A 14,842-nucleotide genomic window follows, 5' to 3' on the forward strand; every position below is an offset into this window, starting at 1 on the left:
GGAGAATGTAAGACAACCTGATGTTCTTATTTATCCTCTACAGGATGTTCTTGATATCCTCTACCTGATGTTCTTGATATCCTCTACAGGATGAGCTCTTTCCGGCCCCACTTTTCCGCTCACTTAAGGTGTAACCTTAAGTGACAAGAAAGCAGAGTGGATTAGGGAACAAACCGGGGTTAGGGATAATACAGTTGAAATCAAGAAGAGTGAATGGACACGTGCCGGGACTGTAACACGTAGACAGGATAACCGCTGGCAATTAAGGGTATATACCCATATTCCTAGAGAAGGCAAGCTGGTTAGAGGGAGACAGAAGGTCAGTGGGCAGATGCGATCAAGAGTTTGCGGGTGTAAATCGGCAGCAGCAAGCACAAGACCGCGTTGACTAGCGAAACATGGGAGAGGCTTTTGTCCTGGAGTGATGTAGTCAAGCGGATGATTATGATGAAGATGATGATAGGGATGATGACAATATTTTAGACTTGCTGGTCATTGCGTGCTATTACTTGTAACAAAAATGCCTATTTCACTAATAGACAAGGCATTTTTTACAAAGTGCATACAGAAACAGTACCTGCAAACTTCTAGTTCAACACGAAAGCTATATTTGTATTACCTGCCGCCTCTGCGAAGTTCCGGAAAGAATGAAACATTGCTGTAGTAGTTTTAAGGATGCCATCCTTTTCTGAGACGTCCTACAGAAGGATTTAAAAACGTTTGGATTTAAAAACGTTTGGATTTAAATTCTTTTACCATCTGTTATCTCGTACAACCCAAATGCAATGGCATGCCAGTTGACATAGTGTTGTTAATAGGCATGTATTTTTATAAAAAACTTGCCGGTTGGATGGACATGTGGAACCAATTGTGTCCTTGTCATACCACTTTCTGCAAATGACTGTACTGCTAAGAGACATTTATGACCAACTGCAATACCAGCTGGACTCGTCTGCTGAGCATGAAATGTGCTACTCAAATACTCCTTTACACATTGGGTTGTGTGAGATTTAATTTTTAAGAATCATTCTAGATTTGTCGCCTTGACACTCTGTACAATGTACGCTAAGTATATACGTTAGCTACACTTGTAGTAAATACCAAGTAAGAAAAAAAACAGGCATGCTTCAGTGGTAAAATACGGGGCTGGCACGCAGCGAACCTTGGTTTGAGCCCCAATCTGTCCTTGGTAGTAGTTTTTTTATTTTGCGATCGTGGTTACGGAACACGATGGCGGCGTTGGACAACTACAACGCCACACGTCATTTTACAGCTTTAGCTGTAAAAGTACAAGTGAGGACCAACGCACAATAAAGCTGGGGAAAGTATAGTGGATGTCACTGAAGTCATTCCAATGTAAACGTTAAGCAAGAAAAGTGGACGAAAAGAAATCTTGTCGCCGGTTTGGACCCGGTCGGTGGCAACTTATTTTTCGTCCACTTCTTTCTTCTCGACTGCATTACAATGACTAGTAATGACGTCTCCAATATTTTATCTAGAGTAATTGTTTGTAATTATTACTTTTATTATGTGCATACATGTAGTTCTGCCTTCAATAAAAACATTGGTGTATTTGTGCCTGTTTCGCCTTTCTTCCTCTAGGTGTGCCATTGTGGGCTTGTGTTCTTAGACCAACAACTATGAGTTTGTGCAATTACAAAACTTCTGACAAAAGAATCGACATAGCATATGATACCAAACTGTGGTGATTCAATGTTTGCTATTTTAATGTGAAGGCAGTTCCTTTCTGTTAAAAAATCATGGAAAAATATAATATCTAAATCTTCCAGGGTGTCAAAAGTATTCAGCTGGCGTTTTCATTATGCTTATTACGGGATAACTTGGTTTAGCGAACCTGTTGCACATTGAATAATTCGTGCTAAAATGGTTGTGCAGAAGGTACCGTAAGTGCAACATCACAAGTAACTCGAGCCAGACACTATCTATTGATGTTCGTCCTTCAAAACTGTTAAAGTGTATGTTAAGTTGGTATTCTGACCCGCCACGGTAACCAGAAGAATACACATCTTTCCTCTCCTATTGAAAATCGTCCACCAATGGAATGGCGGATTCCACCATCCATCATTTTGGTGTAATATGGTGCTTGTATTGTTTGCGGCTGGTGAATGACGCGCTCCAGCCGGCATTGATGAGGCTCGAGGCAGCATCAGAACCACAGTGACGAGCTGCCATTGAAGAAATAATGAAAATAATTGTGTAAAAACAATTTAGAAAACACACGTAGAAATTAAAGAGGTGCGACAGCGCGGAATAAAACATGCACTCTTCGGATACTTAACTGGCACACGAACCACTGTGCCACGCCGGCAGATGGCAAGAGCTGTGTTAAATAAGTAGTCAACTCACCAATTCACTGTTTAACTTCTGTTTGTCGCTTACTCGAGATTGACGGGATCTGCACTTGCTACTGAAATTCGCACATTTGATAAACACGAACAACTGCTGTCTGTAACAATTGCCACTGCTATAATGGCAACAGCGTTACGTTTAAGTTACAATTTATTACCGCAAAAAACAACTCAGTGGACAGAGGAGCGCGTAGAGTTGTTCGGCGGTTACTGCCAAGTTTAACATCCGTTTCTCGCTCTTTCCAAAGGGCGATATCTGTTCAGGCTTTATGACGCTTCTATAAACATCCGACAGATACGCCCACAAAATTGATTGTTATGTGTTTCGCGTAACGCGCAGCGCAGTCGTGCCAGCACCGCTGTTGCTCTCTCGTTAGGAACAACTACATAACGGCTTGGCGAAAACGAATGCAGTGCGCCAGCAAAGAATATGCTGTCTTAACGGTTCAGTAAGCATACAAATTGACGAGTCTGTGTTTTCGCATAAGAGCCTGTGGAGTGCCGGCAAGTGCCACTGGCGGCTGTCGGTGAGGGGAGGCGTAAATTATGTGGAAGTGCTGCATGCGCGTCGCAACGATGTTTGTCGCTTCTTGCGCGGACACCGTACACAATAAAAAAAAGTCTTTATTTGGGTTAAATGATTCCACAGCGCTGCTGTAATGTCACTTTGCTCGTCAAAATTGTGTAATCTCAAACCCAGAAGCTCTGATAATACTTGTACGAGCTTGGCCAGTAGAACTAAAATTTAATGGAAATCATGGTGGTCGAACAGAATGGTGAAAATCAAATTCGCTGGGGCTCTACTCGACGCATGTCCAAACGAATGTCGAATGTCAAAACGGCGCCTGTGAAATGAAAAGGACGCTAGTCGAAATGAAAACAACGCAAGTCGAAACGAATTCGCAAAATTCTATTCATTTGTCTAATGAATGGCTGACAGGAGTCTCTGCGATGCCTGTCGTTGCGAAGAGAGGCAACACTACATCCTGTGCGACTGTCCGTTGTATGACATCTAGAGAGTCATGGGGGTCCATTCTTGGGCGCATCGACAACAGCCAAATGTCTGTGGACAATATTCTTTCAAGTGCTCGAGAGAATAAATTGCAACAGAAGGCGGCAAAAGCTATGTTGAAACTCCTACGCGACATGGACTTGAGCAAGCGGCTGTAACAGCAATGTCACACACCGCAAAAGACAAGACAAGACATGACTGAGTGTGGGCGCGTCTGCTGCCAAACGTTCTTTGTTTATCTCTTTTTCCTCTATCCTCTCAATTTTTAATCTCCCCCTCACCCTCCCATGCACAGGGTAGCGAATAGGCTGTCTAAAGGCTGGTTAACATCCCTGCCGCTCTTTTTCTCCTAATTTCCTTCCTTCCTTATGTTTCGCGCGTATTAGCGACCACAGCACTCTCACTGGTCCCAGTTGCTGTCTCTAATACTGATCTAACAGACTGTAAACTGTAATAAACTGTTTCTATACTATCTAATACACTATAAACTGTCTAAATTAAACCTCTAAGCATAAGCAGGGCGGAAAATAAAGAAAAAAGAAAACAGGAGAACTTACCTTCTCGAAGAACAGGCGATTATCTAACGAAAGTATGCTTCACCGTATATTTCGACTACGGTAAGAAAGATTAACCGAAGAGGAAGCTGCTCAAGAGTATTGTGAATGCAGTGAATTGAAAGTTTGCTATTAAGTTTCATCTGCACTTGTTTGTCAAGTTGTCGTGCCACGTTTGAACTGATGTGGTGTACGAGCTTCATGGAAACACTTGAAAGCACTGGCGTCTCCATTTAGACATAGAGCCCTCGCACGACAATTATACGCACCCCGAAGGCAGGGAATCCACTGGCTCGTGCACAGAACACATCACATCACGGCACTGGTGAGAGCTCCTCTTGACACTGGGCCCACCTGTCCCGCCACCACAGTAGCTGTTGCCGAACCATTCCAAGACAGCTCCGTAGTAAACGCGTACCATCATTGTCGAAAGAACGCGGCGGTGGAAGCCTCATTGATCGAGAAACGCTGTAAAAGCGAGACGATCTCCGCCTTGAACGCGATGTTGGTGCAGAAACTTCACTAGAGGGATGACTCAAGGTAGCTCGATCGCTTTCTTGAATATCTCAAAGAAACGCTCAAGATGTCCACAAGTGAAGGAAGCGTTTAAAGTGAATGGCTGGTTCTGAATAGGAAGCGCCACTCAAGGAGCGTTTCGAGTGAAGGGTCGAGTGGTTGAGTGTTTGTGAATACGGGGGTAGGAAATCTGACATTGCATCAGCCAGTACCATTTAGGTGACACGTCTTAAACAACCATTGCTTTCATCACGCATAAACATGAGTCGAGTTACTATCTATTTGAAAAGCAAGGGCTGATTTTAACGTATATCTTGTTTTTACTGAATGAAGGGAAATGAAATGACTTGTGCACTCATATTTGAAGGGACCCTTTCACACCCTAACTTAGAACCTTACTTCTAGACCAACGAGCCGACACACAGTACTGGAACAAATTTTATGCGGTGTGGAGCTTTCTTGGCCCGTCAGTCAAGATGGTAAGTCGAAGCAGTCGACCACACCCAAACACACGTGTAAGTTGTCCAATAAACTGGAAAGGTAGAACAAAAGCTAAGCAGTGTAAAGGTTTCAAGACAGGAAAAAATTGCGCTAAAGCTTCTGCAGAAAAAAAAGTTGTGATGAAGACAAGAAATGAAGTGCACACGACAAGCGCGAGCTATCAACTGAAGTTTATTGAAAGAACTTGGGAGAAAGAAGGCTTCCAGAAAAGAGAATAGTCGCTTTACGAAATTAAAGGGTTGTGGAAATCTCGCTCAACCAGCTGTCTTCCAACGCTACGCGTATGATTATTACGATAACGAGACGCCGTGGTGATTCAAAGTTCTTGCCCAAGTATGCTGTTTGAATTGCTAATTTTGGCTTCTGGTGAATTCTGTGGATTTCTGTGGGGGTTAGTTAAATCTATCGCGAACTGACGCTTGCGCTTTCTTAGTTTGCTATGTGAAAAGCTTCCCGAATTTCGCGTGTATCGGTATTCTTTATTTTGGCCAGAATTGTTTTTAAAAACAATGGGCTGCAATAAAGCTCGCTTCAGTGCATGACAACATTGCCTATGATTGCTGTCTGCTGCCACGCACAGCGACGCTCGTTGATTCATTTTCCCGATTGCCTAACGCTTGTCATACCACGTGTTAGTTTAGTGGAGTATACAATAATCTTTTTAACGTATTTTTAGCATAACGTGCTTGGGATTCTTCTTTTTTCTTATCGAGGTCATTTACTTTTTGGCGCGTTCTTTTCGAATCGAGAGGAGCTTAAGTGTCATAAATAAGAACATCAGGTTGTCTTACATTCTCCGACTACGAAAAAAGTGAGCCCGTCCGGGATCGCAAATCGGGGCCTTTAAGACCTTAGGTGAAAATCACACCCCAAGACCAATGAGTCGACATATAGCTTTCAGACAAAGTCTATGCGGTGTGGAGAATCCTCAGCTCGTTGGTCGGGGGGGGGGGGGGCGAGGGATTGAGAATTTATTAGAAGGCAGAGAGGTCGGTCTGAGCTAGTTCGCTTCAGCCTGCTACTCTACAGAGATGATAAAGGAAGGAGGAACGAAAGAGGAATGAAGGATGATGATGATGACAAAAAGAGGTGGTGCGTATGTACAGTAGCCACTTAGCATAGTACCCTACAGTCTAGTATCTAGTCCAGTGCTTTTGATAAAGTTTAAAACAGCCTTTGTAGTAGTTTCTGAGACTGTTTGGTTGTTCACTGCTGACAATATGTTGCTTTCAAACAATGGTGTTCGTCTGATGCTTGCCAACGTTGCAGTGTGCATTTTTCTTTGCGCCACGTATATTGCGCAGTCACAAAATATGTGAGCTTAAGTTTTCGGCGCCCTCTTGGCGGCTTTCCCGCTCACCCCGCTCACCCGGGCCTGCCTTGCCCCCCCAACGGTGATGTAGATAAGCAAATAGTTGCGTCACTGAACACCTGCGTCGACAGCTGCGGCGCCGCCACCAGTGCCTCCTCCTTCTCTCTCTCAACGTTGCTCTCTCTGTCTCATCCGTCTTTCAAATGCGTTGCGTTGGTCTGAGGTCTTGGTCGCTGTGTGAGTTCTAGCGAACAGGCGCATCTTCAATGGTGGTCACGCATGACACCGTGTTCGAAGTTATGCTCGGATTAAGGAATATTCATGGAGCGGCGAACACGGACAACGTGGGCCTGTTAACGGTGAGTGTACTGTTTTTGTAGGTAGTAATCATACAGCGCTAGCTGGGCGCCTGCAGCAGCTCTGCCGAAGTAGGCTGCCAGCTTTTTATGACAGCATTCGTTCGCGGGCCTGTTGCAGATGCCTGATTAAACGTGTCACTTAACGAGTTCACATTGCTATGCGCGATGTTGTGTAAGTGCCTGCATCACTCATACAGTGAGTGATGTGATCACTTAACAAGGGCGCATTTAGTTGCTGATCGCACATTGTCTCTACACTGCTCAAAGTGATTGATATTGTTTCAAGATGCGCTTTAGGCTACATCGTAATAACATTTTCATTAATACTCAAATGTGCAACGTGCTTCTGTAGGTGTAAGCGTAAAAAAAGAAAGGAAAACATTTATGTACAGAGGCGCACTGTAGGAAATGGCTTTTTTTTGCTTAAAGACGGTATATTTTTAGGTGCTGATATGCCGCGATGCTGCCAGCACGTGCGCCTCGGTCTTTTAAGCTATTTAGGACCCGTGTCACCAGCAACAGGGAAAGATCTAGCAAAATTCCAAAGGCGCGTTGTTGTGGCCATCGCCGTGCGTTGTTTTCCCTCGTTTATGTTCGCTGTTTTCGTGCTTTGCTTTCATCTGCGATAACGTTCGGCTTTATAACAGAATCGAGAGAGTACACCTGACTCTGGGAGCTATGTGCGGTAGCTCTAGCATAAGTCATGACTGCTGCAACGTAGACGGCGTCCGCGCGCGTTGGTGTCGTTCGAGCGCTCCTACTTGCTTGATTGTGTTTAACTGAGTATTTAGGCACGGGTTATGTTTGTAAATCCCGTGGTCAATCATCACTAACAGCGTGTCCCTGACTGCCATCAGAGGATGGGCTTGTTTGCCAAAATATGCCAGACGCTTTTTCTGAAATCAAGCTTTAAAGAAATTAAAAAAAAATACTTTCATACGTGCTAGGCAGTGCCTATTGCAGGCCCGCAACTCTTTAAAAACGGGACGAACTATCACATATTTTATTAAATTATAATGAATTAAGGAGATTGAATTATGAATCACGAATTTCTGTGCTAAATTAGGTGCACAAAATACATGTTCGTAGCCCTACGTCTAGAAAGCAGGCAAATAGGAAGCACAGCGTCAAATTTGGATTAGATGCCATGAACGGAGCTTCTTGTGAAGGTAGAAAGAACGAGAAAATTGTTCATTTTTGATGTCCTTATAGAGGCAGTCAGAAACGCACTGATTGCTGAATTGTCACAATTCCTCAAACTGTTAGAGGCGTGAATAAACTCAGTAAATGTTTTACTTTTTTTGCGGACCTCTTCGCTAGTGCCACGCCCAAGATCATTTCTTCTCATGTAAAAGAGAAAGAAGAGATGCCTTCACTCTTTGTACATGAAGAGGTAAGTTTCTTGTGCGCTGTGATTAATGCTACATGTTCTGAACTTTGTACATTAAAATTGTTTTTCACACTGGCTCATTACCCTATAAGAGATTTGATTCTTGGGTGGGTTCAGGCTTTCGTAAGTGCCATTTTTGAGCTGTAGTCTTACACTTCAACTCAATCCAGTAATTTGCTCTATGCTGGAAAACTATCTTATCTTTATCATACGAAATTATTGGAATGTATGGGTTGTATGCTTCGAGTTCAGTGTAATGTGAATTACACGCCATTTCAAAGGATACACACTACACATTCTTCATATATGGTGCTGCCGGAACAGCAGGAATATGGATTTATGAGAAATCATATTTGCTCTTAATACAGGATGAGAGGGTGCCGCTGACGCCCTGCGTAGTCTACCCAGACCACAGCCTAGAGCAAGCCTAGTTCCTGAACCTCCACGTGGATGACCGAAAAATCTTCCGTGTCAGTATTGACGAAGAAGAAGTGACAGCACTGAGTTGAGTTTTTTTTATTTTCAACATTGTCTATGGCCGCAAGGCCTTTAACAACCACCGCGATAGAGCGACTTTTTTTCGGAGTGAGTTTGGAGTTTATCAAAGAAGTTGGTCAGGCAGTACGATGCCGAAAATGTTAGTGTCACAATGCCTGAACAAATTTTTCTTGTATGGTCATGGTAGATGAACAACTATATTGTTATTTGTGTATGTTATTTTGCTTAAATATAGCTGTACCATTCTATGCCAAACATTGCAGCCACTTTGGTGACCATCTTAAATGTATTTGAAAAAAAATGTGCTGACTTACTGCATTGAAAACAGTGAACTGCTAGAATAATTCAGCGAGAAAAAAAGTTTTGTTCATGTGGCTGGCTTCTGAACTTTCTGGTATAATGCTGTCTGGGTGCTGTTCGTGGAAAATTTCAATTTGAAACTACCGCTTATCTTTTATAAAGCAAACTCGGTCTACAAGTTAAGTAAATGTGCTTGTGTAACGTATTTGAAGCTCAATAATATTAGCACAATTTTTTGCCACATTCACTTCCAAGAATCAAGCCAAAATGTGTTATGTTTGCATTTTTATTGCAATATTGCACTTTGAATGAATATCTTTGCAGTGAATACTTACTCCACAGAAACTATATTTTGAGGAAAAATATCTTTTGATCTCTCAAGCTGCTGAAATATACGAGAAAATATCACGAATTTCACAAAATTGTGATTTTTGTCCGTATTGAAATGCAATTTGTTCCATGTTGTGATACAATGAAACAGATTATCATACGTAATTGTAAAAAATGAAATTCTTTTTATAATAAATATCATCACAAAAAGGACAGGAAAGAGTGCTGTCAACTGAATTTTATTGAAGGTGCTACAAGCATTTTTATACTGAGCACAAGAAGCTCATCTGCAACAACACACGTGTGACCATGACAAAATAACTTTAACCGAGAAAAGAACATTGTCTTTCGGAAAAGATAAGTGAAGGTGTACTGATGCATTGATTTTTGGCCTTCCTGAGAAAAAGTTCTAAAATCTCTTTTTTTTTCTGCTTGCTTTTTTCAAAAACCGTGTTTTATGAAACCTAGGGCTTCACTTGCATTCTTTACTGTGTCCGGCCATAAAACTAATATAGCCCTTAACAATTAATGCATGCTGTCTTGCTAGATCATTGAAGCATCGCCCAGTTGCTCCTATGCTTATTTTTTCACATGTTAGTGGTATATCCTACACATTAGATTGGCATTCAGTAAACCTGTTCTAGTGACGAATGGTGCAAGATTGACTATTCCTGTTGCTGTAAGTACATGCACTTTTGAAAGCTTGCAAGGGTGGAAAACAACAATATTATATCTGCTGGCTCTTTTCCTAAAATTGTGAGACACCTTATGTACGTAGTACCGTGTAACAAGCAAAAGTCATTGGTCATTCTGTTTTTCTTTGGGTCCTGTTTCCTTTAACTTTACTTTCTGCAGGAAGGTTTCGCAAACGAGTGTGATGATGCTGTTGGGGTATTGGCTGGTGCTATCAGCCCAAGAGTGCTAAGTATGTTTTGGCTTTTTATAGAGGGCATTCAAAATTAGTAAAAACAGGAATTAACACCACAAGTATTCAGGCCACCCTTCAGAATTCAGGCTTAAAAACCAGATTAAAGGACTACAAGATGCTGGATATCCCAACAGAATTATCATACCCGTTTGTGAAACCCTCCTTCAGAAAGTAAAGTTAAAGAAGACAGGACCAACCAAAAACAGAATGACCAAAATCTTTGCATGGTATACCAGATAACGTGTCTCACAATTTAAAAATAGCCAGCAGATATGATATTAACGTGTTGTTTTCCACCCTTGCAAGCTTTCAAGAGTGTGTGTACTAAATAGCAACAGGAATAGTCAATCTTGCACCATTCGTCACGAGAATAGGTTTACTTAATGTCAATTTAAAGTTTGTAGAGAGAGAGTGGAAACTTTATTAGAACTTGGCCGGCAGCTTGGTCTTGGTGGCCTCAGATGGCGGCGCTGAGTCCCTGAACTCGGGCGGCATCTTCGGCCTGCCGGACAGCCCAGAGCTGGTCGTTGAGCTCCGAGCTTCTGAGCGCCGCCTCCCAGCGGCGGCGTCGCCGACGGAGAAGGTCCCCCGCGGCTCCCGCAGACGGGACGGCGGCGGGAACGAGTGAGCTCGAGGCTTCCTGTTGCCTGGTATTGGCAGCCGCCATAGGCGCATCGCGAACGGCGGCCGTTTCTCGACCATTGTTATCGGCGCATTCCCAGAGCATGTGGCGCAGCGTTGCTCTGTACCCGCATGCTTTACATAGATCGGTAATGTGTAAGTGCGGGTAGCAGTGGCGTAAGACGACCGGGCTGGGGTAAGAGTGGGTTTGTAGTAAGCGATAGCTTACGGCATCGTGTCTGTTTAATTTGTCATGCGGTGGCGGGAACTTTCGCCTTTCCAGTCTGTAGTGTTGCGTAATATCTCGGAACGTGATGAGACGATCACCCCACGACCATTGTGGTCTGTGTTGTCGCTGCGTGTCTGTCAAAGTGTCTCGATCCGGCAGATCAGAAGCCCCGCTCTCGGGAGCGGAGGCGGCAGCCACGGAATGTGCCGCGGCTCGGTGAGTGAGACCTCGAGCCGCGGCGTGGGCCGCCTCGTTGCCCGGAAGCGGGAGATCGATGTGTGCCGGGGTCCAAAGGAGGAAGACTGTTAAATTTTGTTGTGGCGATCGCGACGCTGAGTCACCATCACCGCACCTCTTAAGGATGCGGGCCGCTTCCCGCGAGACGCGGCCGCGCGCGAAGCCGTGGATTGCTGCCTGCGAGTCGCTGATTACGATCGTAGCGTTCGGCACCGTGGCGATTGCTAGGGCTATCGCGGGTTCTTCGGCCGCCTCCGTATGTCCTGTGGTCACCGTGGCGCTCGCGAGGCATTTGCCCGCACGGTCAACGACCGCAGCGGCGTGTGCGTGTCTCCCGTCCCCATATCTCGCGGCATCTACGTACACAACTTCGTCGCTTGTGCCGTACTTCTTTTGAAGGTCACTAGCTCGCTGGTTACGGCGCCCGATGTGGTGCGTCAGGTGCATATTCTTAGGAAGCGGCGGAACAATTAGGCGGTCGCGAACCGAGGCAGGAACATCCGCTTTTTCTCCCTGCTGAGTGTGGTACCGGATGCCAAGTGACTCGAGGATGTGTCGACCCGTCTTAGACCCCGACAAGCGTTCGTTTTGCGAAACGACATGGGCCTCAATTAACTCGTCGAGTGAGTTGTGCAGTCCAAGTTCTAGTAACTTTTCAGTGCTCGCATTCAGTGGAACTCCAATTGCTCTCTTGAAAGCCTTTCGTATTATACATTCGATCTTGTTTTTTTCTGAGCCTAGCAATTTGAGGTAGGGGGCAACGTATGTTATACGGCTTATTGCGTACGCCTGCACTAGACGGATCGCGCAGTGTTCGCGCATACCAGTACGTCTGTTCGTGATACGAGGTAGGAGTCGGATCGTGTCGTCTACCGAACTACGTAGTCTTCGCACCGTCTCACCATTATGGCCGTTTGCCTGCAGGTGTAACCCCAGAATTCTAATTTTGTCTACGTGTGGAATGGGAGTGCCATCTGCCAATAGAACGCTTATTTTGTAGCACTCCCTTTCCTCGTCGCGCGGGGTTTTGCGACCTCTACTTGTAGGTTTGTAGATTAGAAGTTCCGACTTGGTTGCCGAGCATTCGAGGCCCGTTCCTCGCAAGTACTCCTGAACTTCGTCTACACCTGCCTGGAGCGTACGCTCGACGTGACCATCACAACCTCCGCCGGGAACCCAGAGGGTGATGTCATCCGCGTAGATACTGTGATACAATCCTTGTATGCCTAATAATTTCTCGGGTAGCCCCAATACAACTAAATTACAGAGTAATGGCGAAATTACGGAGCCTTGTGGCGTGCCCCTCGAGCCCAACTCAAATTCTTGCAGTTCCACATCTCCAACGACGACGTGTACGCGTCTGCCGGCAAGGAAGTCACGTATGTAATTATATGTTTTTGTCCTAGTCCTAATGTTTGAACTCTGTTTAAAATTGCTTCGTGTTTAACGCTGTCGAAGGCCTTTTTAATATCTAGGGCAAGGATCGCCTTGGTTGAGCTGGTAATGTCATCAACAATGTGGTGCTTCAGCTGAAGCAACGCGTCTTGTGCGGAGAGATTGCGGCGGAATCCTAGCATGGTGTGCGGAAATACATCGCGGACTTCGAGAAAGTCAGTCACGCGTTTGAGGACTGCGTGCTCCAGAACTTTTCCTACACAAGACGTGAGCGAAATTGGCCTTAGATTATCAAGCGCAACCTGCTTGCCCGGTTTAGGAATCATGATAACTCGAGTTTGTAGAAGTGTTTTTTATCAGGAAGGCCAATGATCAGTGCATCACTACACGTTCACTTATCCTTTCCGAGAGGGAGTATTCTTTTCTCAGTTAAGATTATGTTGTAGTGGTCACATGTGTCGTCGCGCATGACCACTGTTCTTGTACTCCGTATAAAAGCGCTCGTGGCACATTCATTAAATTCAGTTGACAGTCGGTGCCCTTTCCTGTCCTGTTTGTCTCTTCCTGAAGTTGTAGCTCTGTGACTAGAACACAAGCACGATGAACCAACTCACCCAAATTAAACCCTTGTTACTTAACACGTAGAGCGAGTTTCGTATAGCAAGATGGAGCGGTGCTTTTAAAATAAAATTTTTCACATACCACACCAAGACGGCATTCCAGAAAGTTCAGAAGGCAGCCACGTGACCAAATATTTTTCCTCTCCTAAATATTCTAGAAGTTCACTATTTTCAATGCAGCACGAATTTTTCGAATAGACTTGAGACGGTCGCCAAAATGGCTGAGCCATTTTGCATAAATTGACCCAGCTGTGTCATTAGCGATAATTATGCTTTACCACTTTCGTTCTTGTGTGTCCTGACTCAGTTTTGTGTTCGTTTTTAGCTTATTCTGTTTCTGATCATTGTATTGGTTTTTTAGGTACTCGCTAAAGGTATATGTGCGAAAACTCATATATGTTTGCATGTACATCATTTCTCATGACCAATTGTTATACATCCAGGAATACAAAGCTTAAACCACTGTGATTGCATACATTTGAAACATTATTAGTATATATATTCGTGTGCATCACTTCTTGGGAACGATTGTGTACATGAAGGCGTATATGGTGAAATCATAGTGATTGTATATATTTAGAAGATTTATAAGTATATATTTGCCTGTATTTCATTCCTATTAACCGATTGTGCACATGAAGGAGTACTAAACTGGAAAACACTGAATTGTAGATACTTGAAAGAATTATGGGAATATACTAGCGTGTATTTCATTTGTAGTCTGTATGTACTTGAAGCAGTACACTAAACTGAAACCAGTCTAATTGTATGTTTCAAAGAATTGTCAATAAAGTGAAACTTAAAAAATATAATAAACATTTGAGGTGTTGCGTGTGTAGTGTACGTATACATGAACTTGTTACGCATTGGAGGACAAAGTTGTGTGGCAGAAGAAAAGTTTATAAGTTTTGTTTGCCTATTCAAGAAATGCAATATGCAAGGGCAGCAAGGCTTAGTATTTTGTAACATGCATTATGCATATACTGTGAAGTATGTATAAATCCGACAGAAGTTTATACACGATTGTACGTGTTTATATTTTTGCCCACACGCAATGAATGGAGCTTGACAGGTGGCGCACCATTGATAATCAGGACTACTCTCTTCAAGTAGTGTGTAATCAGTGCATGCTGACATCTATTAGTGCAGTCTAAAAGAATATTGACATCCCTGCCATGGGCACTCAACACCCTTGTGCACCCTTCTCGCAACCTCCTCAGTGGGTGCTAAAAAAGTGAAGGACATTAAAGGCACCCTTCTTTAAGGGTGTTTTTGTAACACCCTACAGTTTTTTCACATGTACACCCTATTCTAAGGTGCATGGAAAAGCACCCTTTTTGGAAGGTGCTGAATTAACACCCTCAGGGTGTCGTACACGGAACAAGCTCATTTACACCCTTCTGGGTGTAACATTTTTTACTGTGCCCATTCACCTTTTAATAATGAAAAACAAACTAATAGTGAAAATATAACTCTTTAGAGGGCACAATCGTGCCCAGAAAGAAAAGCTACAGTCGAAACAATGAGATGAAACTAGTGTTAATGGTTGTCAAGTAATAGGAGGAAGCCAACAGCTTCTTTTAAAACGAAATTCAGAGAAACTCCTTTGTTTTAGTAATTATGTAAAACTGCTGGAGAAATGTAATAAAAAACGGGAATGGGCGACTATAT

Source organism: Rhipicephalus microplus, chromosome X, assembly GCF_043290135.1.
Source record: "Rhipicephalus microplus isolate Deutch F79 chromosome X, USDA_Rmic, whole genome shotgun sequence".
In the NCBI taxonomy this organism is placed as follows: Eukaryota; Metazoa; Arthropoda; class Arachnida; order Ixodida; family Ixodidae; genus Rhipicephalus; species Rhipicephalus microplus.